The sequence below is a fragment of the Puma concolor genome, chromosome B1 (assembly GCF_028749965.1).
Source record: "Puma concolor isolate L17-30 chromosome B1, mPumCon1.1.hap2, whole genome shotgun sequence".
Lineage (NCBI taxonomy): Eukaryota > Metazoa > Chordata > Mammalia > Carnivora > Felidae > Puma > Puma concolor.
Window position 1 is genome coordinate 167,675,181 of NC_141670.1, and position 22,737 is coordinate 167,697,917.

The window sequence follows — 22,737 nt, forward strand, 5'->3', positions numbered from 1 at the left end:
GTTATTGCTTTTACTTTCTCTAAAATGCTGTCTCTCCTCCCACCACCATTGCTTGCACTTCCGTTCAACCATTTCTACTCTCCCACTTTTGAAATAGATGATGACTCTCAGGGAGAAAATAAATATAGAATTGTGCATAAGACATACCAATAAGGAGACTTTGAGACTGCCTTCTACTCAAGGAAGGCTAAAATGGCCCAGTTAAGTTTCTGGGGTTCTGCCATTCGTGATACATGAAACTAAACTTGCAACCTGGGCGAGGATTAAGTAAACCAGAAAAATAGATGTTCCATGTTGGATGAGGGCCAACAGACCAATCAGAACCTCTCTCTGGGAAAATATGAACGCCAAAGCACAAATGAGGTAGGTTAATTATCTTGAATACTTGTTAAGCTATTGTTTTGGATCTTCATGAAGTTGCTCTTAGAGGCACTGCCACCCCAGTGATTATCTACTATGTATCTTCTTGTTTCTGTCTTTTTTTGCAATAAGCCCTCCATTATCCAAGCTTATCTCTGTGGGTGGGTCAAGCTTAAGGAATGATTCAGTTTAAAAAATGAACTAATGAAACAGAGATATGATATAAACACTAGAAGAGGATATATAAAAATTTCAACAATGGTCAGGCTCTCTGGTTTGTGAGATAATGGATCCTTTTTTTTTTCCTTAACATTTTCTGTGTGTCCTATATTATCTACCATGAGCACGTGTTGCTGGCATTTCAGGGGCAAAATTTCATAAGAGATAACTATATTTTCTATTTTCGACTTGATTGGCTTTAAAAGGAGAGAAGAAACAACCTTTAAATCTGTAATTCCTTGCATAGAAGTAAGTTCTCTTTTCTCCAGAAAAACTAATGAGTGCACAAAGTGAACGGGCTAAAACATGCTGAGATTAAACACAGTTTATACTGGGCTAGTCATCTGAATTTTTATTCCTACACTGTAGAATAAACAGACCATTTGAAGTTTTTCCAGGGTAGTAAGAGACCAACATAATGGTCAGGTAGTTACCTTGGACTGGAGAGGTGAAGTGGGTTAGTGCTTTTAACAATCTCTTGCCTATACGGAAAGGTTATTTTTGAAGACAAGAGTACTGAATGTTCCAAGTTCCCACAGTTGTCATGGAAACCTTTTAGCTAGCTGAATAGGTTAGCAGGATTTTATGTTCTCCATTTTGACAAATACAAGAAGACATGATCCCAGCTTTGCATTACTAATCAGAAAACTTCTGTTTTCAAGTCTTCCAGCACTTGATTAGTCACATTTTCTTATTTATTTTTTTTCTTCTCCACAACATAAAGCAACAGGCAAGGTCTCTTTCAAAAATTATTCCCACTTCAGAAGCAGAGCCAAAATCGTGACTGGGCTGACCTTGCTGTGCTTGGGAGTAATACTGCTTGCAGCTTCGAAAGGCCCCTGCAGGTTAATTTAGGCCCCTGCGGAAACTCTTCTGATTTGTACCTACTTTCAATGGTTTCCTGGAGGCAAACTCACTTGCTAATGGGCAGGAATTATTCCTCATTTTAGGAGCAACAGTCTGCCCACACCATCTTATAAAGCACAGGTAAGCTTTAGGAAAAAGGCTCCCTAAGGCTAAAACCAAAACAGTTCATGTCACATGGGTAAATTCAGATTCAGAAAATCTGACATTTTCCTTTTATTTGTCTGTAACAACACTCCACATTGCTTTGGAAGATAGATGTGGTCTAAGAATCCAAACGCAAATTGGAAAACGAACAACTGCATTGCAGGCAACAGACTGACTGATTTGGGTGAACTAGTTGAAGCTGGAATTTTTTGGGCTTCTTTAAGAATCACTAGATGCAGAAAGCCTTGTGTATACTTGGGGGAAGGCGTTGACAAGGGCTCCTTAGAGCATCTGGCTTCTTAAGCAGTGTATCAGTAATAATTAAGAATGTCAGATTTTCTAGGTATGTGAATTTGGGGAGTTCATCTTGTGTCTCGGTTTCTTTATCAGTATGATGGCAATATTAATAACACCCATCCCATAGGGTTGTAGGGAGGATTAGAGAGTTATTACGTATACACTGCGTATCAGCTCTGACACATAATACATGATAAAAGGGAATATTTGGAGGATAAAGGCATGGGGGAAAACGGGAGTGTTGGGAAATAAGGAAGAATAAAATGATACAAGGCAAAGAAAGAGGGAGAAAGGACCCTGAAAGAATCAGGTGCATCTGGCTGTATTGGGTTAATGGCGTTACCAGTTTCTCAACTGTCAAATGTTGCCGCAATTCCCACCCCAGCCCTAGACCCCACGGGGCCCCATCTCACTGGATGCAACTACCTGAGATGATTTTACAGAATTCACTGCATTAATATACTGGTTTCATCATCTGATTATGTCCCGATGAAATTCTGCTTTCTGTTGTTAAATGTCTCAGTGTGTGTCTGCACTGATGTAGTGATGTTTGCCTGAGAAACCTCAAGTTAATAAAGAAGTGCATAATGAAAACCACTGTTTCAATGGGGAAGGAGGGGGTTTGGGATTAGGAGGTTCCAGCCCCGCCAAGGCAGAGTTATATCTCTTCTGGGAATTTAAACAGAGAAGAAAATGCATTTGAAATTCGTTTTGCAAGCTAAAAATAATAAATTGACATTCAAATGTATAACAAAGAAACCGGCCTAAATTTCATTGAGTAAATCTTGAACAGTAGGTAAGATCAAGCCAAAATCAATGATTTTGGAGACCATCAAAACGAACTGTGGCACAGATCACAACTCCAATATTAAACTAAAAAGTGATTGCCAAACGAGAAGCTAGGCACGAAGATAAAGCGTCTTGAGTTCATATTCTGTATAAAACATGCATTTCCCCATGATACATACTCACAGACTGATTTTCCACACATACTATGTAATTTTTTAGTAGTTTGATAATTTTTATGACTTTGGTATAATAATTACTGATAATATGTACAATGAAAATTGCATCCTATATTTAGTTAATCATGTTATACCAATGTATATTATGAAAATATGCCCGGTCAAAAATGCCTATTTCTACCAGTTGATAATAATATTGATAATGAGTTTTTAAAAAATATTGTAGTACTTATTCTCTGCATATAGCCTCATGTTTTTCATGTAGCTCTTCCCAATCAAAATATGCATTCCAAAAGTATTTTTATTCCCTGCTGGGCACAGAAGGTCAGATATTTAATAAAGAGGGGACAAATCAAGGTGTTAATTAATGATCACGTAATGGGCATCATAATTTGGAGAGCTTAGTGAATAATAAAATAAAATGATACTTTCACTTCCTAGAAATGAATTCATTCTTAATAAAATTAATTTATGTCAATGTAATACATGAAAATGATAAAAAAAATCTAAAAGATTTTAAGGAGATAAAGCAGCACCTGCCCACTCATTTCTGCCCTTCAATTCAGCTCTCTAGAGAAAATAACTTTGAACCATTTTACCTTTCTTCTGGTACTAATTTTCATATTTCTGAACATTTTGTTTGACCACTGTGCTTGCAACATCCAATTCTCTGACAGCAACTTAGTGTCTCACAAATCCATTAAAGTTTGAGTTAGTACAGACCCCACAGGTTGAGGGGCTCAGTCACCCATGATTTCCTCCATTTCAGATGCCAGTTGCAAATCCTAGATGTCCCCACTCTACCTACAGTTCTTCCTGGTTCACTACAAATTTGGAAGTCCTCACAAGCCCCTTTTAGGTTCAAAGATTTGGTGGGCTACACAACTCACAGATCTTACTCAGAGCACTATACTTAAGTTACAGTTTTATTATGAAGGATACAGCTCAGGAACAGCCAAATGGGAGAGATGTGTAGGGCAAGGTTTGAGGGATGGAAGTGTGGGAAGGACCCAGAGCTTTGATGCCCTCTCCCAGTGGAATCTGGGCATGCCATCTCTCAGCACATTGATGTCACCAACCTGGAAACCCCGAGTCTAGTTGTCCAGAGTTTTTATTCAAGGTTTCCATAGACATGATTGATTACTACCATTGGCTATATGATTGAACTCAGTCTCTGGAGGTTGGGAGATGGGGCTGAGAGTTCCACTGCTCTAGTCACCTGTTTTTTTCTGCTGACCAACCCCCATCCTGAAGTTATTTAGGGTTCCATCTCATTAGTATAAAATAACACGTGTTGGAAAGAAACACGTCTTTATGCATAACAAGACATACTCCTATCACTGAGAAAATTTGAAGGGGTTGAAGGTTCATGCCAGGAACCAAGGGCAAACACCAATTATGTATATTTTTTACTAAACCAAAACCACTATTTTCTACTGCCTTCCTCTTACCATAGTTGAATATTCAGCTTTCTTATACCCACCTCCTTTATTTTACCACAAAACTTATATGTATAGATAAAATTTATATCTATCAATGCAATAATTGGTACATTAATCATATAATTATGCTATTATCATATATGTTATTTATGTAATTATATTATATGTATATATATATACATATAGATAGATATATATATATATACATATATATACATATATATGTATACACCTGTTTCAATTAGGGGTTAGTGTTTGTATTATTACACTTATATAAATACTGCTCACCGTGAGCCAAGTAGTGTACCATGTTTGTTATTTCCCTTCTTGTACAAGTTGTGTTCTTTGATTTTATTGATTTCCTCATTTAAAAAATTTATCCTGTTTTGGGACATCTGGGTGGGTCAGTTGGTTAAGTGTTGAACTTCAGCTCAGGTCATGATCTCATGTTTTGTGAGTTTGAGCCCCTCATTGGGGTCTCTTCTGTCAGCACAGAGCCTGCTTTGGATCCTCTGTCCCCCTCTCTGTCTGCCCCTCTCCCGCTCGTTCTGTCACTCTCTCTTTCTCTCAAAATAAATTAATAAAAACTTTAAAACTGCTTTTACATGTTTTTCAAATGCTATTGCCCTTTGTCACATGGATATTTGGACTGTCTTTAAATTTTCAAACTGCCCCCACTCCATACCCACAGCCACGTTGTCCCCTCTCACAGCTCTTTTTGTCTTTCTCTGGGCTGGCTGCCTTCCATGTTTGGTGTACATTAGTCATCTGCAGATTTCTCACATGTCACATTTTCTTTCCTATTGGGTTCTCCTATTGTCTTACTTAGATTGCATGTGTCTCTTTACTATTATGATCATTATTGCTATTATTACTTTAGTTTATTATTTCAGTTTGTTATTTCATTTTGCTGTAGCATATTCTACAGCAATTTTCTTTTTTTAAATTTTTTTTTTTTCTCAACGTTTTTATTTATTTTTGGGACAGAGAGAGACAGAGCATGAATGGGGGAGGGGCAGAGAGAGAGGGAGACACAGAATCGGAAACAGGCTCCAGGCTCCCAGCCATCAGCCCAGAGCCTGACGCGGGGCTCGAACTCACGGACCGCGAGATCGTGACCTGGCTGAAGTCGGACGCTTAACCGACTGCGCCACCCAGGCGCCCCAGCAATTTTCTAAGAAAGCATATAAACGGTGGGGCGCCTGGGTGGCTCAGTCAGTTAAGCATCGACTTTGGCTCAGGTCACTATCTAGTGGTTTGTGGGTTTGAGCCCTGCATCCGGCTCTGTGCTGACAGCCCAGAACTGGAGCCTGCTTCAGACTCTGTGTCTCCCTGTCTCTCTGTCTCTACCCAACTTTCATTCTGTCTTTCTTTCAAAAATAGATGAACATTATGAAATATATATATAAAAGAAAGCGTACAAATGGAGGTAAATTTTATTTGGTCTTGAATATCAAAAAAATATCATTATTCTCCATGATTTATCATATATAGAATTCTAGGGTGAAATAATTTGTCCTCAGAATTTTGAAGGTACTTTCCCACTAGTACGTCTAGATTCTAGTTCTGCTGATGAGAAATCAGCTGTCATTCTAATTCCTATTCTTCGGATATGACTTACATTTCCTTCCTTGGAGCTTTCATGAATTTCATTTATCTCCTGGAGGTTGTAAATTCTTTGTGATGGTCCTTGGAATGTGTCTCTTTCATTTACTCATCTGGGGAATTTGGGGAACTCTTTCAGCCTGGAAACTTAATTTTTTTCAGTCTGTGAAAATTTCCTGAGTTAATTTGAGGATTTCTTCCTTTTAACTTTTTTCATTCTTTTTTTTTTAAATTAGTTTTCTTTCTTTCTTTATTCATTTATTTATTTATTTACTTTGAGAGAAAAAGGCAGCATGAGTGGGGGAGAGGAGAGAGAGAGAGAGAGAGAGAGAGAGAGAGAGAGAGAGAGAGAGAGAATCCCAAGCAGTCTCCATGTTGTTGGCACAGAGCCCAACATGGGGCTCAAACTCACAAACCGGGAGATCATGACCTGAGCCCAAATCAAGAGTCTGATGCCTAACCCACTGAGCCACCCAGGCACCACTAATTTTTTTCCTTCTTTACGAAACTGTTGCTGTGATGCTTGACCTCTTAACACTTGAATTTCTAGTTTGTTTTTTTTTTTTTCTCTTTCATTGTCCATCTGTTTGCTTTTCATTCCACTTTCTCTGAAGTTTTCTTGCTTATTTGTTCTACTCTTTCGTGGACAGTTTTTCCCCAGAGCTATAAAATTTTTACATTTGTGTATCCCATTTGCATCCCATTTGTGTGTTTATGGATATAATCTTTTCTTTCTGTTTATGGATATATTTTTAAATTCTTTCCTGTTTGAAATTATTTTTTGTCCTTTGTGCTGGCTCTGTTTCTTCTAAATTCCATTCCCCTTCCTCTATGTCCCACATAGAAGGATTTCTTCAAATTGCTTTATCTTCAATTTGCTGTTGCCCTTACTATTTGCTGTTTGTGCATTTGGAGAGCTAGGCATTTAAAAGCTGTGCCTGGCTTCTCAGCTGATGGACTGAATTTAAGACTAGCTTTTTGCATTCAGAGACCATCATCTATGTTACTAATTGCAAGTTTCCTCTGAAATTTTTTTAGAGACAAATCTTCAAGCAGTAGATATACCCTGGGTTACCAATGGTCTGTGAGCAGATGTGTGGGAATGAAACTACTGAGACTTTCATTTAATTGCCTGCTATCTCTTTAGTAACTCACCATGGCCCCATCACAGGGGGAGCGTGAGTCCAAATTCTCTGGTTCATTTTCATAAGAGAATAAAACTCTTCTAGTCTTTGAAAGTTGGGGATGGATAGTTGCCTGGTAGCAAGTGTTGCAGGAAGAAATCTGGGTCTAACTTCTTCTTCTTCTTTAAAAAAAAATTTTTTTATGTTTATTTATTTTTGAAAGAGAGAGAGAGAGAGAGAGAATGCGAGTGGGTTAGTGGCAGAGAGAGAGAGACACAGAATCAGAAGCAGGCTCTAGGCCCCAAGCTGTCAGCACAGAGCCCGATGCAGGGCTCAAACTCACGAGCTGTGAGATGGTGACCTGAGCCAAAGTCAGTCACTCAACCAACTGAGCCACCCAGGCACCCCTGGGCCTAACTTCTTTTTATGAAGCCTTTCCACTTACTCTGCTATCTTCAGCCCTAAGCTCTGCCCTGACATTTCATGGAACATTGTGCCCCAAACCCGAGTGTTGAGATATCTGAGGGGTGTATTTTTTGCCTCGTCATTATTTACTGTGGCACTTATATAAGAGTTTAGCTTTCTCTTCTCCACTAAGTCAGTGATCTCTCCTTCACCAACTTCCTACCTATAAAATTTTAATCTATATTCTTTCCTTCTTTTCTACTGTTGTCCCCTTTCCTTTTTTTTTTTTTTTTTTTTTTTTGTATGTTTGTTTCTTTCTCTGTTTTGCCGTTGAGGGTTTATACTACTTTTATTTTTCCTCTTTCATTTTGGTAATGTGAAAAGTCTGGGAAGAAATAGACTTGTGTTTATTCCTCCATATTTAACCAGATCCCCACCTCCCAAGTTCACATTTTTGAAATGAGTTAGTGGTTGAATATTTAAGAAGCCTTCAAAGTGAAGTGCTGAGTCAAACATGCAAGTGATTGGTCTCTGCCCTTTCTGAGATAGTATTAATCACCTGCCCTTCATGGTGACTTTTTTTTTTTTAACTTGTCTCTGTACTCATATCAGCTGCCTACGTTCCGAGAAGGTGACTACCAATGGGTCATTTTAAGAGTTCAAAGAAATCCCCCTTGCCTCCCTTAATTAAGTCTCTCTATATGTGCTTCAAATCAGACTTAATTTTGCCTTAAAAACTCAATTCTTGGGGCTCCTGGGTGGCTCAGTTGGTTAAGCATCCGTCTTCGGCCCAGGTCATTATCTCACAGCTTGTGGGCTCAAGCCCCACATCAGGCTCTGCACTGATAGCATGGAGCCTGAAGCCTGCTTCAGATTCTGTCTCCTGTTCTCTCTGCCCCTTCCCTGCTCACAGTCTTGTCTCTCTCTCTCAAAAATAAATAAATATTTTTAAAAAATTTAAAAACTTCAATTCTTGTTAATTTTTTAAGCTCCTTCCCATTATTAATAATTTGGAATAAATTTCAACCTTTCTGTAAGGTTTAGTAGGAGCTGGGGTTGAGAAAACTAGAAAAATGAGACACAAAGATTGATGTGTTTATCACTAGAATGGGAAGTCATTGTGACCTTAGCTATGACTGGAAAAGTTTATAATACTAAAACCCAATTACCCAATGTTACCTTTCAGATGTGAGTTTGAATCCTAACTTAGCCACTTGTTATGTGACTTTATTTAACTTTCCATAGCCTCATTATAAACTGCTGTTAATAATACTTTGTAGGATGTCAAAAGAACTGAATGAAACAGTAGGAATAAAAAACAGAACTTGGGATGTTGAGAGGATTGAATGAAATAGTAGATGGGGAAAAAAAAAAAGTAACCCACAACACTGCCTTGTTCATACAGGGTACAATACACGTTAACTATTTCTAAAACACAAATAAGCCTTACAAATATTACAGAAGAAAAAGTTAATGGTTTTTAAAAATTTTTTTTTAACATTTATTTATTTTTGAGACAGAGAGAGACAGAGCATGAACAGGGGAGGGGCAGAGAGAGAGGGAGGCACAGAATCCGAAACAGGCTCCAGGCTCTGAGCTGTCAGCACAGAGCCTGACGCGGGGCTCGAACTCACGGACCGTGAGATCATGACCTGAGCCGAAGTCGGACGCTTAACCGACCAAGCCACCCAGGCGCCCCAGAAAAAGTTAATGGTTTTAGTGACCAGGTTTGGTTTACTCATTACTTTCACAGTTTTGGTCCCCCCACATCCTCTCATTTGACACAGTTATAATTATAAACTGGTGGGTCATTCATATCATTAGCCCTGAAATTTTGGACCAACTGCATCATTCTTTCTAGTCTGGGAAAGCTTGCCCAAGGTGAGGGCCAGACTTGTCTGTGGCTAAAAGTAAATCGACAGCGGCATGCTGGGATTGTTAAATGTAGCTGTCTCAAAGATGGATGTCTGTTGCTGCAATGATCAGTTTGGCTGTGGGGACTGAATTGATTACATCAATGGCTGCAGTGAAAGTCTCATTTAAAGGTGCAGTCCACTTAAGTCAGCTGCATATGGGCATGACCTTAAGGCCAAGGAACAAGTAGAAAGTTAATTAAAGCCAAGGAAACAAGTTGGGTAGACATATGGGAACTAAGACATTTTATTAATGGTTTCTGTGTAATTTGTTAGAATAGAAATTTACTAGATTGATAATAATCCTGGGCTTAGAGTCAAGAGAGCTAGATTTTACAGTGCATTGGTATATCACTCATTTCTAATTTAATAGGATTATTTCTGGGAAAAGAAATTGAACTGTTTTGACCATCTATGTATTGAATGCGATTATCACAGTGGTTTTATAGAAAATTGCATGTTATTTTGTGTACATAAATGAAATACACTTAATATTGTAATTCATTAAGAAATCAAGTCTTGATAAGTGTATTTTTCTTTTGAGTTAAAAAATTTTAAACTTCCTTTGTAATATATATATATTTATTTGTGCTTTTTAACTCCTGGAAAAACTAGGTTTGCTACATCTAATGACTTTTATTTGTTCTCATTTTCTCAAGTCTTTAATTATTTTCTCAGTGGTGGTCACATTACCATGTGAATTTTCACTATCTAACATTTAATTTTATAGCAACATCTCCATAACTTTTGACTTCTGGGCTAAGGAACTTATTTATTTATTTATTTATTTATTTATTTATTTATTTATTTTTAATGCTTATTTTTGAGAGAGAGAGAGCGAGAGCAAGAGTGAGAACGAGAGAGAGAGAGAGAGAGCGAGAGAGAGAGCGAGAGAGAGAGCATGAGTGAGGGAGGGGCAGAAAGAGAGAGGGAGACACAGAATCTGAACCAGGCTCCAGGCTCTGGGCTGTCACCACAGAGCCTGATGCGGGGCCTGAACTCATGGACCTTGAGATCTTGGCCTGAGCCAGTCAGACGCTTAACCAACTGACCCACCCAGGTGCCTCAGGAACTAATATATTTAAATGTAAAATGGTAGCTGCATGGTTAAGCTTATCTATGGTTAGGATAGCGATATGGGGCTTGTTAGGATGTTAAGGAAATCATCACAAGCTGATGGAGCTGGTATCTTGGCGATGACTATCTCTTCTCTGAACTCTGATTAACAATTCTAATCAGTTTTGGAAAGTTGAACATCCATCTGTTTTCTGAAGATTTCATGTATATTAACTTTAGTTACATATAACTGTATGTATCACTATATATGACACTCTATAATCAGGAATATGATACCACACACTGCAAGAAAATGAATTCTTTTAACTAAACAGGATATGAATATGAGAGAATAAAAAGCTAATCTCCAGAATGGTGCTTCTCCTCCGTCACCCATTAAAAAAAAATAGTCACCTACATCATGTACAAGGTTGTTAGTTTAAACAGCCCCTTTAGAAACTTCACAGAAGCTTTGACTCCATCCTGTCTCATTTTGCTCACCACACTATTTTAATTCCTTGTCTTGCTGATGGAAGGGGCAGGCACTGGAGTGTGATGTGAGATTGAGAAAACCAACGGTTCCCACTTAGTATCTTCATAATGATGCTACTTAGGACCCTATCTATTTTTAAACATCCTGTTGCTGTCATATAAAGATGTTGAGGGCCATGTAGAATCTCTTCTTTTCTTTCCCAATTAGGATGAACTGGTCAAAAGGACAAGGAATAGACTTTTCACTAATCTTTTTTCGGACTCTCAGCTTTTCTTGATTTGTAGAAATCTATTTAACCAGATGGTTCTTTGCCTTTGTCTAGACTCAGTTCCAAAATACAGAAGAGACACTACTGACCAAGCTTTTCTCCTTCCCTCTCCCCAACTTCAGCAGACTCTAGGAACTTGGTGTCTAAAGTCAGACTGTGGGATTTTGAATCCCTGCCTCCTGTACCCTTTCCCTATATTCCTTGACTGTTCAATGGGGGATAATTTAGTGATACTGTCATAAAGGGACTCATTTAAAAGTGTAAGCATTTTGCAAGAAAACTACAACAGCTAGTGTGGTACCTTGGTCATAGGAACAGAAGAGGTGTTACTACTCCTAAACCCGAAAGGAAGAGGAGAAAAATTAGTTTCTGGAACCAGGAAGGAGAAAGCTGTGTAGACAGGGCCACATTCAGAGATCTATGGCATTTTGTTGAGGAACATAGCCAGTGTGAGACAACGTGTGAGGAGGGAATAAAACCTGACCTCACTCTGTTCCCTACCTCTGGTCTCCTGCCAGGTTCTCCTATTGGCTAAACCCACATGGAAGCTTGTACACACAGGTCAGCTTCCTATGGCAGAAAGCAGATAGAAAAGAATGGAGAGTGGCTTTGGAGGGGCACATGAAAGCTGTCTGAAACAGGAAATGATCTAACTTATGAGCCATGTTTCCACATTTGTAAGGTGGGGCTAATCATAGTGCCCACTCTAGAGTGTGGTGAGAATTAAGTAAAATACTGAGTGTGCAGGAGAGTTCCTAGTGCAAAGCAAGCACTAAATACACATTAACTATCATTGTGTACACACACACACACACACACACACACACACACACACACACACAAAATTTATTATCAAATTGGTTTCCATGCAACACCCAGTGCTCATCCCAACAGGTGCCCTCCTCAATGCCCATCACCCACTTTCCCCTCTCCCCCACCCCCCCATCAACCCTCAGTTTGTTCTCAGTATTTAAGAGTCTCTTGTGGTTTGCCTCCTTCCCTCTCTGTAACTCTTTTTATCCTCCTTCCCCTTCCCCCTGGCCTTCTGCTAATTTTCTCAGGATCCACATAGGAGTGAAAACATAAGGTATCTGTCTTTCTCTGCCTGACTTATTTCACTTAGCATAATACTCTCCAGTTCCATCAAGTTGCTACAAAGGGCCATATTGCATTCTTTCTCATTGCCACGTAGTACTCCATTGTGTATATAAACCACAATTTCTTTATCCATTCATCAGTTGACGGACATTTAGGCTCTTTCCATAATTTGGCTATTGTTGAAAGTGCTGCTATAAACATTGGGGTCCAAGTGCCCCTATGCATCAGTACTCCTGTATCCCTTGGGTAAATTCCTAGCAGTGCTATTGCTGGGTCATAGGGTAGATCTATTTTTAATTTTTTGAGGAAACTCCACACTACTATCATTGTTATACTTTGGTAATCGTTTACTAAATGGATAGAGATTGCTAAAATGGTTGGAACATATTACATTTTTTCAAACCTGTTCTATTTTATTATGGGTTTAAATATCTGGAGTAATTAAAAAACAATTTCTGACATATAATTAGAACTATTATAGTTTACATAGTTTATTATGGATTGAGTCCTTGAAGAGCATCTTCAAACCAGGCTCCTTCCATCCTTTTACCACATACATCATCAAGCTCTGTCTGTTTCATCTCTGTTCCCACGTTGACTCAACTCAAGCCCCAGCATCTCTCCCTTGGATGATTACACCAACTTCTCAACTGACCAACTAGGCCTCAGGCTTCCCACTCCCCAATCTATTCCTGTAGCAGTGATCCTTCCAAATTGGGCCTTGGACTAAACTTCTATCCCTCAGTAGATGTCCAAGGTACTTCATGATCTGGGTTCTATCTGTCTCTTCTGGTCCATCTCTGGCTATGTGCTCATTGCACCCCTTCATCAGCAACAAAGCACAGTCTCTGCAGTCCCCCAGTACATCATCCTGTTCCAATGCTTCTCAGAATGTGGCCCCAGGCCGGTGGAATCAGAGTCAACTAGAAATCATTAGAACAGTGAGTTCTTGGGCTTTATCTGAAACTTATTTAACCAGGAACTCTGGGGCTGAGGTCCAAAAATTTATGTTTTAACAAAGTCTCCTGGTCATTCTGGGACACATTCAATTTTGCGATCCATTGCTATGCCTCTTCATCTTGGGTTATGCTGGGAGTCTCTTCCTGGAATGGCAATTCTGCTTATTTCATCTTCAAGACTCCAGGATTGACTTGCTGACTAGTTGTAACAAATTAAGTTTAGTTCCCCTGAATCTAAATAACTATTTGTTTATATGACCACCATGTTTGAAAAGAATGAAACTAATTCTCATGGTGACTTTTTGGGAAAAGTTTTTCTACAAATATTTATTCAGAAAGGTTGATGAATTTTTTAGGAGAAAGGAAGGAACTTTTATGTAATCAGATTTTTCCTGAAAATGTGCCAGACAATGATGAATAACTACTTCTTCTCCTACTAATAACAGTTAATGATTTGACTCTGTTTAATGGGCTTCATTTTGTAGATGAAGAAACCAAAACTCAAAAGCGTTATGTAACTTGTTCAGGACTACAAATCTAGCAAATAGCAGAGCCAGGATTGGAACTCAGGTCTGCCTGACCTCCAAGATCAGATACTTAAACATCATATTGTCTTTGAAACACAGAGAAAGAAATTGCCTCTATTTTTCTCTCAAGGATTCCCTTTTTAATTCAAACAAAGAACAGCGAGAAAGGAGAACATTTTTGTCTTGTAGGCAATGATGTATAACTTCAATTAGTCACTAGACAAATGGCAGACTTACTATGACATGGTCCAGTGTCAGTTCTTTCCCACAGTGTCGTGACAAACTATTTCTTTCACACTGATTAGGTATGGGTTTGCTACAAATACGGTTTAAAATACCTATAATAGGTTTTATTTATGAATTATCCTTGCATACATTGAGAAGGAATCAAGGTCATCTATATAATAATGTTTCTTCCAGATTTTGGCATTTCATTGTGCTTTGGTAAAGGGAGGAGGGGAAGGTGGGCAATATAGGTTTGGGGCAAGGAATTGTGCAAAGATTACAATCAATTTTGTGCGAATGAGAGCATCTTCCATCACATACATTCCAGCAAGAGAAAAATGTCATGCGCACTTTGTGGGACTGGTGAATGTATGATGGGGTGGGCATAAGGGATATCAGGACTCCTGAGAAAGCCTCTCCTAATTTGATCTCTCACTAAAGGTAGGGAGGTTCTGTGATAGTAGATTCTCTGGCGCAGAAGTGGCAAGATTCAGTCTTCTTGATCATGGACCTTAGTCACAACTCAGAGAGAAAATGATCTACCACATTTACAAAATCACCACTTTAAAGTTTCAATACTTTCCTTCTTTTTAAAATAAGATGCCCCCCCATTGTCAGTGCTATAGCCTAGATTTTAATTTGCAAGCATTGTTAGCTCATTTGCTACTCTAATCTCAATAAAGTAAGAGATACTATTCATTTTATGGATCACATTAATGATAAGTACTGGCATATTCAATAAAGTACACAATTACCAGTCCATTAGCTATTTCACTAAAGAAATTTCACTATGACATTTCTTTGGAAAACATGACTATTATGGCCTTTTCCTTATGTACTGGAAAATTGTGTCCTAAAAAAGTGAAACTCAAAAATCTCCATTAGTTTTCCTGTATGAACTTCACATAGACTACCCTAATGACTCGTTTTATATGTTTTATTTAATCATCTTAATTTCATCCTTATAGGAGTAATGGGGCCAATCAAATGAAATTGTTACTGTAATAAAGGAGGGTGGATAGTGTTCAAGTTAGTATCCCTTAAGGCATTTGAATATACTTGATCGGTGGAGGGGAACAATTTGTAAATAAGAGTAAGGAAATGGAATTAGAGATAGATATTAGATTACAAAGAAGACAATGGTAATGGTGAAGATGGAAAGTTTAATTACTGTAATTACCCTACAGAGATATTTTTAATAATAAAGAAACCCATGTTTTCAAAGTCATCTTCCTGTTTTGCCATTCCAGAGTTTCTTCAACTGAAGTCAAGTTCTTTCAAATACTAAATTTCATTTCTTTCTGCTTTAATTAGAGCTTATGTTTTACGAATGGGGTTCTCTGTGGACCTAAACAACTAACAAACTTCCCTACCTTTTTAAATTTCTCATATGCATACAGATAAAAATCACACTATCTTTCAGCCTTCTTCCTTTAACTTAATTACTTTACGGTATATTTGTTCAATAGCCCAGAACCTGGAGCTGCACTGCCTTGTTTTAAATCATGGTTTCCATTTGACTTGGGTCAAGTTACTTAGCCTCTTTGTACATCACTTTGCTCATCTGTAAAATGGTATGATAAGGTTATTATGAGAATTAAATGGCCAATCTCTGTCTATATATTTAAAATTCAAAAAAAATATTGATTATTTATTTTTGAGAGCGAGAGAGACAGAGCATGAGTGGGGGAGGGGCAGAGAGAGAGGGATACACAGGATTCCAAGCAGGATCCAGGCTCTGAGTGGTCAGTACAGAGCCTAACACAGGGCTCGAACCATGAGATCATGACCTGAGCCCAAGTCAGACGCTTAACCAACTAGGCCACCCAGGCACCCCAAACAGCCAATCTATGTTAAGTTCTTAGAGCAGTGTCTGGTATATATCAAGCACTACAAAGGTGTTTGGTATTATTATTATTATTTTTGTTATCACCTTTTTGAATTTCTCCAAGTGATTTTAAAAAATTTTGGGGCGTCTGGGTGGCTCAGTCAGTTGAGCGTCCGACTTCAGCTCAGGTCATGATCTCACAGTTTGAGAGTTCAAGCCCTGTGTTGGGCTCTGTGCTGACAGCTCAGAGCCTGGAGCCTGCTTCGGATTCTGTGTCTCCCTCTCTCTCTGCCCCTCACCCACTCATGCTCTCTCTCTGTCAAAAATAAATAAAACCTTTAAAAAAAAATCGGCTCAATTTTATTTTTAATAAAGATAGTTTTGTAGACATGGTAAGGAATCTGAACAGTAAATAAATGTATACAATTAAAAGCAAAGGCAACCACTGGTAATAGTCTCTTAGATATTCCGTCAGAGCATTACTGTGCTGACTCTGCCTCTCTGTCTCTCTCTGTCTCTCTCTCTCTTTCAATGGAAAGACCAGGGCATGCATAATGCTTCTTCATGGTGCCAAATGTAAAAATATGGTGGTTAAAACTCAACACGGTACCCTCGTGGGTCAGCTCAAGTATTTGGGAATTTTGTGTCATCATGTTTTAGATCTTATCAACTACTCTCCTTGTTGCACATGTAGCTCTCTGTCTGGTCTCACGGAGCCATGTCATATTGTTGGCTACTGTGTGTGTAGACTGCTGTCTATTGCAGCCAGCCCTAACTGCCCCGATTTTCTGGAGGTATATAAATCTTGCTCCCTCTTCTTTTCCAATCCATTAGTAACATCCAGATTCCCTAAAAAGTTTTCCAGGGAGCAAGGAAAATTGGCAATTCCTTACGTGACTGTTTTAAATGCAGAATAATTGAACATCAGCATCTCCACATCTCTCCCTGAGTAACTGAGAACTTGGAATTAGAAAGCAAAAATGATAGGCTACCTGTAAAATGTTAATACTGGGCACTTGATCCATTTTTTATTACTTGGTTATATTAGAAAATAGTGCACTTTTACACTTTAGCATACTGGATGCAGAAAAAAAAATTAAGTGAAGATAGCCTATGAAATTTCTTACAGAGAATAGTATGTTTAAAACTTTCAAGGAGGCAGACCTATACTTTCTGTACAATCAACGGAAATAAGATATGTGTTATACAAACATTAAAAAGTGTCTTTGTAATTCATGTTTCCTAGTCTGCAAGGGGAAGTTGGAGGTAAAAGTTTAGGAACCCTTGGGCATTGCTAGGTGGATGAGGAGGTGACCTTTCTGGGAGTTTGATTCCAGCATCTAAGAGATAAGAAGTTAAGCCAACGATTACCAACATTCCAGTAAGGGTGTTGATGGCGAGCAAAGATTGCTGGTGAAAATTTTCTACAGGGTGATGCAAGCTTGGAGCATACAGAGGGTCAAGGTGAGAGCACACCTACAGTGTGCCAGTCTGCTAACTTCACGGTCAGGTAGGCACGTGTGTGATTTTCTCCCACAGAACTGTGGGCAAGACCACATGACCTCGACATTCCTCTCATCAGTCAGTGCTAATGTATAATAATCCCTTAAGCTGGCTAACATTCTCTAACGTGGCAAAAGGAGGGAGGAATGAACATACCAACCTTATCCTACGATATTTTAGCACCTTTCCTCTGAGCCCAAATCACTTCGGAGAAAAAAGAAGAAAAAGTAATTTTCAGTATGAAAGCTGTATTGTTGCCACCCACCATAAGAAGTCACTGTACACAGATTTTCAGTTTCTTTCACTGGGAGGATGACCTGTAAAGCTACAAATGAGGCTGCACAGCTAAAACACAAGAAGCAATAGCTTTTTGAATTGCAAAAGTCTGAAACTGATCTGCAAGGGAAATGGCGAACGCTGATGTATTACCTACAACAATAACGAAAGAAGGCTAGCGTGTAGACATCTGGGTTTTCTGTGGCTCTTTCTCATCACAGAGGCTAGCTTAATGTACAGTTTGTGGTTCTTTTACCTAGGACTTGGAGGCTGGAGGAGGAAAAACAGGAGTAGGATGAGGGAGAAGGAGAAGAAAGCAAGTACAAGAACAGGCACAATAATGATGAAAGTGGATATTAGCAAATGCCACCAAGTGCTGTGCTCCTGCAAGGCCTGATTCCACTTAATCCCCACCAGAGTCCTTTGAGATTGGTATTGCTGTCATGCTCATTTTACAGGTGAGAAGAATAAGGCATTGGATATGTAAATTACTTGGGTCCCCGGGGTGGCTCAGTCAGTTAAGCATCCGACTCTTGGTTTCAGCTCAGGTCATGATCCTTCAGCTTCATGGGTTTGAGCCCCACATACGGCTCTGCACTGGCAGTGTGGAAGCCTGCTTGGGATTCTCTCTCCCTCTCCCTCTCGGCCCCTCCCCGACTTGTGCTATCTCTTTCTTGAAATAAATAAATAAACTTAAAAAAAAAAAAAGCCACCGAACTTGTAAATTACTTGCCTAGCCTCTTCATATATGCAGAAGCCAGAAAGAAAAGGTGTCTTTACATTCAAGCTCTTGGTGATTTCAGATGCAGCTCTTTTCAACTGTGGAGCTACAAAAATATCTCTGGACATGAAAGGAGCAAGGATGGTTGTACACGATTAGATCTTCCCTCCTGTTTAGCTTCCATTTGGTCTAAATGTCCAGAAAGACTGCCTCTTCTCTCGCTGTAGCTGTAGGCCAGTACAATGCTAATTTCTACCACTCCTGAAAAACTGAATCCTCCACTTATTAACTATGCGTGCACAATATATAGATACAGTCTACTTGAAAGCACAGCTCTTATCGCATGGAGAAATATCCTGCTAATCACTTTGTCAAAAATAAAGGCTTCGGGAGGAGTTCTGTGCTCAGTCAAAATTTTGGCATTTAAGTCCACTATTAAAAACTTCTACCTTTTATTCTCTTGCTCCCTCTTGCTCTTTTAAAACCAGCTCAGAAAAATTTCGAATCAGGAAATGATCTCCTCGTAGCTGCCTGCAAAAGTGGGAAGAATCATCCCAGATAATAAATAATCACAAACATGCTATTCAGACAGAGCTGCAGGGTCGGATGATGGGAACTCCTAACAAGGCCAGGAACTGAATAAATTGCCTCTTGATCTCTCCACTGAGAATAAATTCATGTAAATCCGAGGAAGCTGAGCGGCTGCTAATCCACCATGTGTAGTGACTAATTTTATTAAGTGAAATACAAGAAAAGGAAAGATCCTTGTAGTAGAAATGTGCTCAAAGATGATTGCCTTGGCCCGAGCGCTGGGCCCTGTGGCCGAACGAAGTGAGCACGGCCAATTAGGCAGCTCGTAAGGCAGAGCCCGGGCGCAGAGCGCGAGGCTGAATGCTGAGCGAGGAAGGCTGGGGAGCGCGGGACACTGTATACCCTGCGCGCATCGCCGGAACGTGAAAAACAACGACTGCTCTTGACTTTGAAGTAACCTTTGTCCTGAGAAGATGGGTTGACTGTACTTTAACGATTCTGCCTTTCTTTGACTGAAATACTTAAAAGCCATTACCACTGGAAATTTGACGTTTATAATTTCAGATGAATCAGTGTGCTAAGTTCTTTTTCTGGCAGAAGTTGCAAACGAAAAGCCCTTCTGGACCAAGCAACACAGATAAATAAGGCTGCAGAGGTGATAGGGCCTGTTTGTAACTGGACAGGCCCATTGCTAATTCATTTTTCTCCCAAATGTGCCAGAATCTACCGAAGCAAAACACACGCCTAGCCCTCATCTCAGCCATTCTGTTCCTATGTATCTATCCAAGAGGTACGACTGTGTATGTTCACTGAAAGTCATTTAGAAGCAAATTTATTTATAACTACCAAAATCTGGGAAGTAGCCCAAAGAAATCCAGTAATAGGAAAGTGGATAATTAAAACATGGTATATTCATACAACAGAATATTACACAGCCACAAAAATGAAGTACTGATACATTCAATAACATGAATGACCCTCACAGATGTTATGCTGATTTGAAAGAAAACACATGCAAAGGATTAAAGACTGTGTGATTTGGGGCGCCTGGGTGGTTCAGTCAGTTGGGTGTCCAACTTCGGCTCAGGTCATGATCTCACAGTTTGTGAGTTCGAGCCCCACATCGGGCTCTGTACTGATCCTGGAGCCTGCTTCTGAGTCTGTGTGTGTTTCTCTCTGCCCCTCCCCTGCTCATGCTCTGTCTCTCGCTCTCTCAAAAATAAATAAACATTAAAAAAAAATTTAAAAAGACCATGTGATTTGACTTATGTAAAGTTTGAGAACAAGCAAAACCAATAGATGATGACAGAAGTCAGAATAATGGTTATTTTTTGGGCTGGGGTATTGTTTGGAAAGGGTTACAAAGAATCATCTAGGATGTTGAAAATTATTCAACATCTTGATCTGGGGTAGATACATGGATGTACAGATTTGTAAAACTGCATCGAACTGAACATTTAATATTGGTTTTACTCTATGTCTGCATTTTACTGTTTTAGTCTATGTCATAATTCAATTCAAAGGTTAAAAATTATGTCATGACAGGACAAAACAAAACAATAACAAATAAAACAAAAGCTGTGCCAGAAAAATAAAATACTCTGAGCCACAATTTGGTCAATGACCGTGAACTTATGTCCCCAACTGATGTTTCTCAATCTCTTCCCACCACAGCTGAGGGCTCCATGTCTGCTTAGTTTTTAGCTCATGTTTCCCCTTTTGAGAAAAGAATTAGGACAATCAAAACGTTGGTATCTGTTTGATATTTACATTGAGGCTTCTACCTCTTTAATTTTGGATATTGTTTAATCTCCACATTTTTGTGAATTTTCTAGCTTTCTTTCTGTAACTGATTTCTAGTTTCATACCATTATGGTTTAAAAGGAATGCTTGATGTACTTTCAATCTTCTTAAATTTGTTAAGACTTGTGTTGTGGTTTCATGTATAATCTATCCTGGAGAATGTTCCATCTGCACTTGAGAAAAATCTGTATTCTGTTGCTCTTGGATGGAATGTTCTGTATATGTCTGTTCATTCCGTCTGGTCTAATGAGCCTTTTACTCTTAATAAAATTTTATGTTAACATTTCCTAGCACTGTCATAGCTCACATATTGATTACTTTATATGATAGCATTTTATTAATAGACTCTTTACTTAACCATTCCATTACTTTTCAGAACTTATGATGTTTTCAATTTTGCATTCAGAATAAATGAATTATTTTAGTTTTCCATTCTCAGTTTATTTCGCTGAAATGGGGCTATTCAGAGAAAGGCCATAAGTGAATTCTCAGAGCCTATTCTAATGCCATATTACTTTTAAAGGGCTGACATTATTCATTCTCAAATGACATTTATAGGACTACCTTTTCTGTTACATCTTCACCAACACTAGGGCTTGTTAAAAAATCACTTTTTTAGAATCAAAGTACAATGCTTCTAAAATCATTTAATGGAGTTAAATTTTTTTTTGTTAGAATGGAGGTAGATTTCTCAAATACTAGCTAACTTCCTGTATTTCTCCATTTGTGTATTATTTTTTGATCATTTCTTAAACAGAATCTGTATACTGACCATATCTATTAATCTCAGTTTTCTATATATTTCAAATAGCAAGTGTTTATCTATTATGTTCATCTGTTATATTTTCCTAATTCTGCTATTTTAAGTTTACTGCATTTTAGCTTACAAAAACTTATCTTTGTATGGTCGGGCATATTTTGTCTCTAATAATCTTCATTCTTTGAATGGCCTGAATTTCTTTCTTCATATTTAAATGTGCTATTATGCTTGTTTTTATATTTTACAAAATGTTATATGTTCTTTGATTCAGTAGTTATTGCAGTGTAAAATGTGAAATATAAGTCCAAATTCATGACTCTTCATAAGAATATCTAATTAGGCAAAAAACTATGAAAAATTACCCACCATTATGTTGTTCTTTGCTCAAATGGTCATAAAGAATAAATATATTTTAAAACCCCAGTTTTTATTCCATTGAGTGTTTACTCCTGATTTTTAAAAGTCTAACAACATTTAGAGTTGTTGTGTTAAAACCTTTGTAAAATTAATAAGCAAGTCTATCATCAATCACCTGTGTGTAGCTATGTCTGTCTGTCTGTCTACCTATTTAGCTTTATCTTCTTCATGCTTCTTGCCTGCTGCTTATGTGTTAATATATAAATGGTTTTGAAGATGTTTACCTTTAAAGTGTCTTAGAATATCCTATGAAAACTGGAATTAGTATTTTATTCCATTTATCAAATAAAGCAGTGCAGTTTAATTATATTGACTTTTAAGATAAGATGTTTATCTTCCATTATGTTCAGTCAGAATGAATTGTTCCTTTTTCCATGTTTCCAAAGACCTTACCCATAGTTCTCATTTGCACTTTCTCAATGACTGCTGCTTAAGAACAAATTGAAAATAGGGAATGTAGCAACACCAATATTTATGCCCAAATCTGGCTATGTTGATAGAATGAAAGGAGAATTTCAATTGTGTGTGTGGCAATATCAAAACCTGTTCAGATCAAAGATGTTACTAAAGGGAGAATTTTTTTCTTCCTTTTAAAATGCTCTGAATTAGGTCACAAGTTTAAGCCAGCAATCTTAACATCAACAAAGTCTTACAAAACAAGGAAAGCAATAAAAATTTTTATAAAAGTAGTAGACAATAGAATTTTTTTCAGATAATGAAGCCAAGGTAATACAATAGAGAATTTGTTTTTGAACTTGCGGAAGCATAACAAACCCTAAAGTGATGGAGTCCCTGCCATATTTCAGAGTGATGAAACACTGCATTATGCTTTAGAACTTTTAAGTTTTATTAAGGTCTTATGAACAACTGCATAGCCTGCATTCAAAGTAATTCATCACTCTCAAGGAAATCTTCTGTTAAAACCAATGAA

The 22,737-nt window shown here is 38.2% G+C and overlaps 1 protein-coding gene and 1 long non-coding RNA gene across 2 annotated transcripts in view; one reads left to right on the plus strand and one right to left on the minus strand.

The window, feature by feature from the left end:
• Positions 1-22,737, minus strand: part of GABRB1 (gamma-aminobutyric acid type A receptor subunit beta1) — a 384,633-nt gene that overhangs the window by 151,249 nt on the left and 210,647 nt on the right. The gene's annotated exons all lie outside the window — the stretch shown is intronic.
• Positions 1-22,737, plus strand: part of LOC147582014 (uncharacterized) — a 42,064-nt gene that overhangs the window by 16,945 nt on the left and 2,382 nt on the right. Inside the window, exon 2 of the long non-coding RNA XR_015249825.1 lies at positions 17,835-18,032. This is a non-coding gene — a long non-coding RNA (uncharacterized LOC147582014). The remainder of the gene's footprint in view (positions 1-17,834; positions 18,033-22,737) is intronic.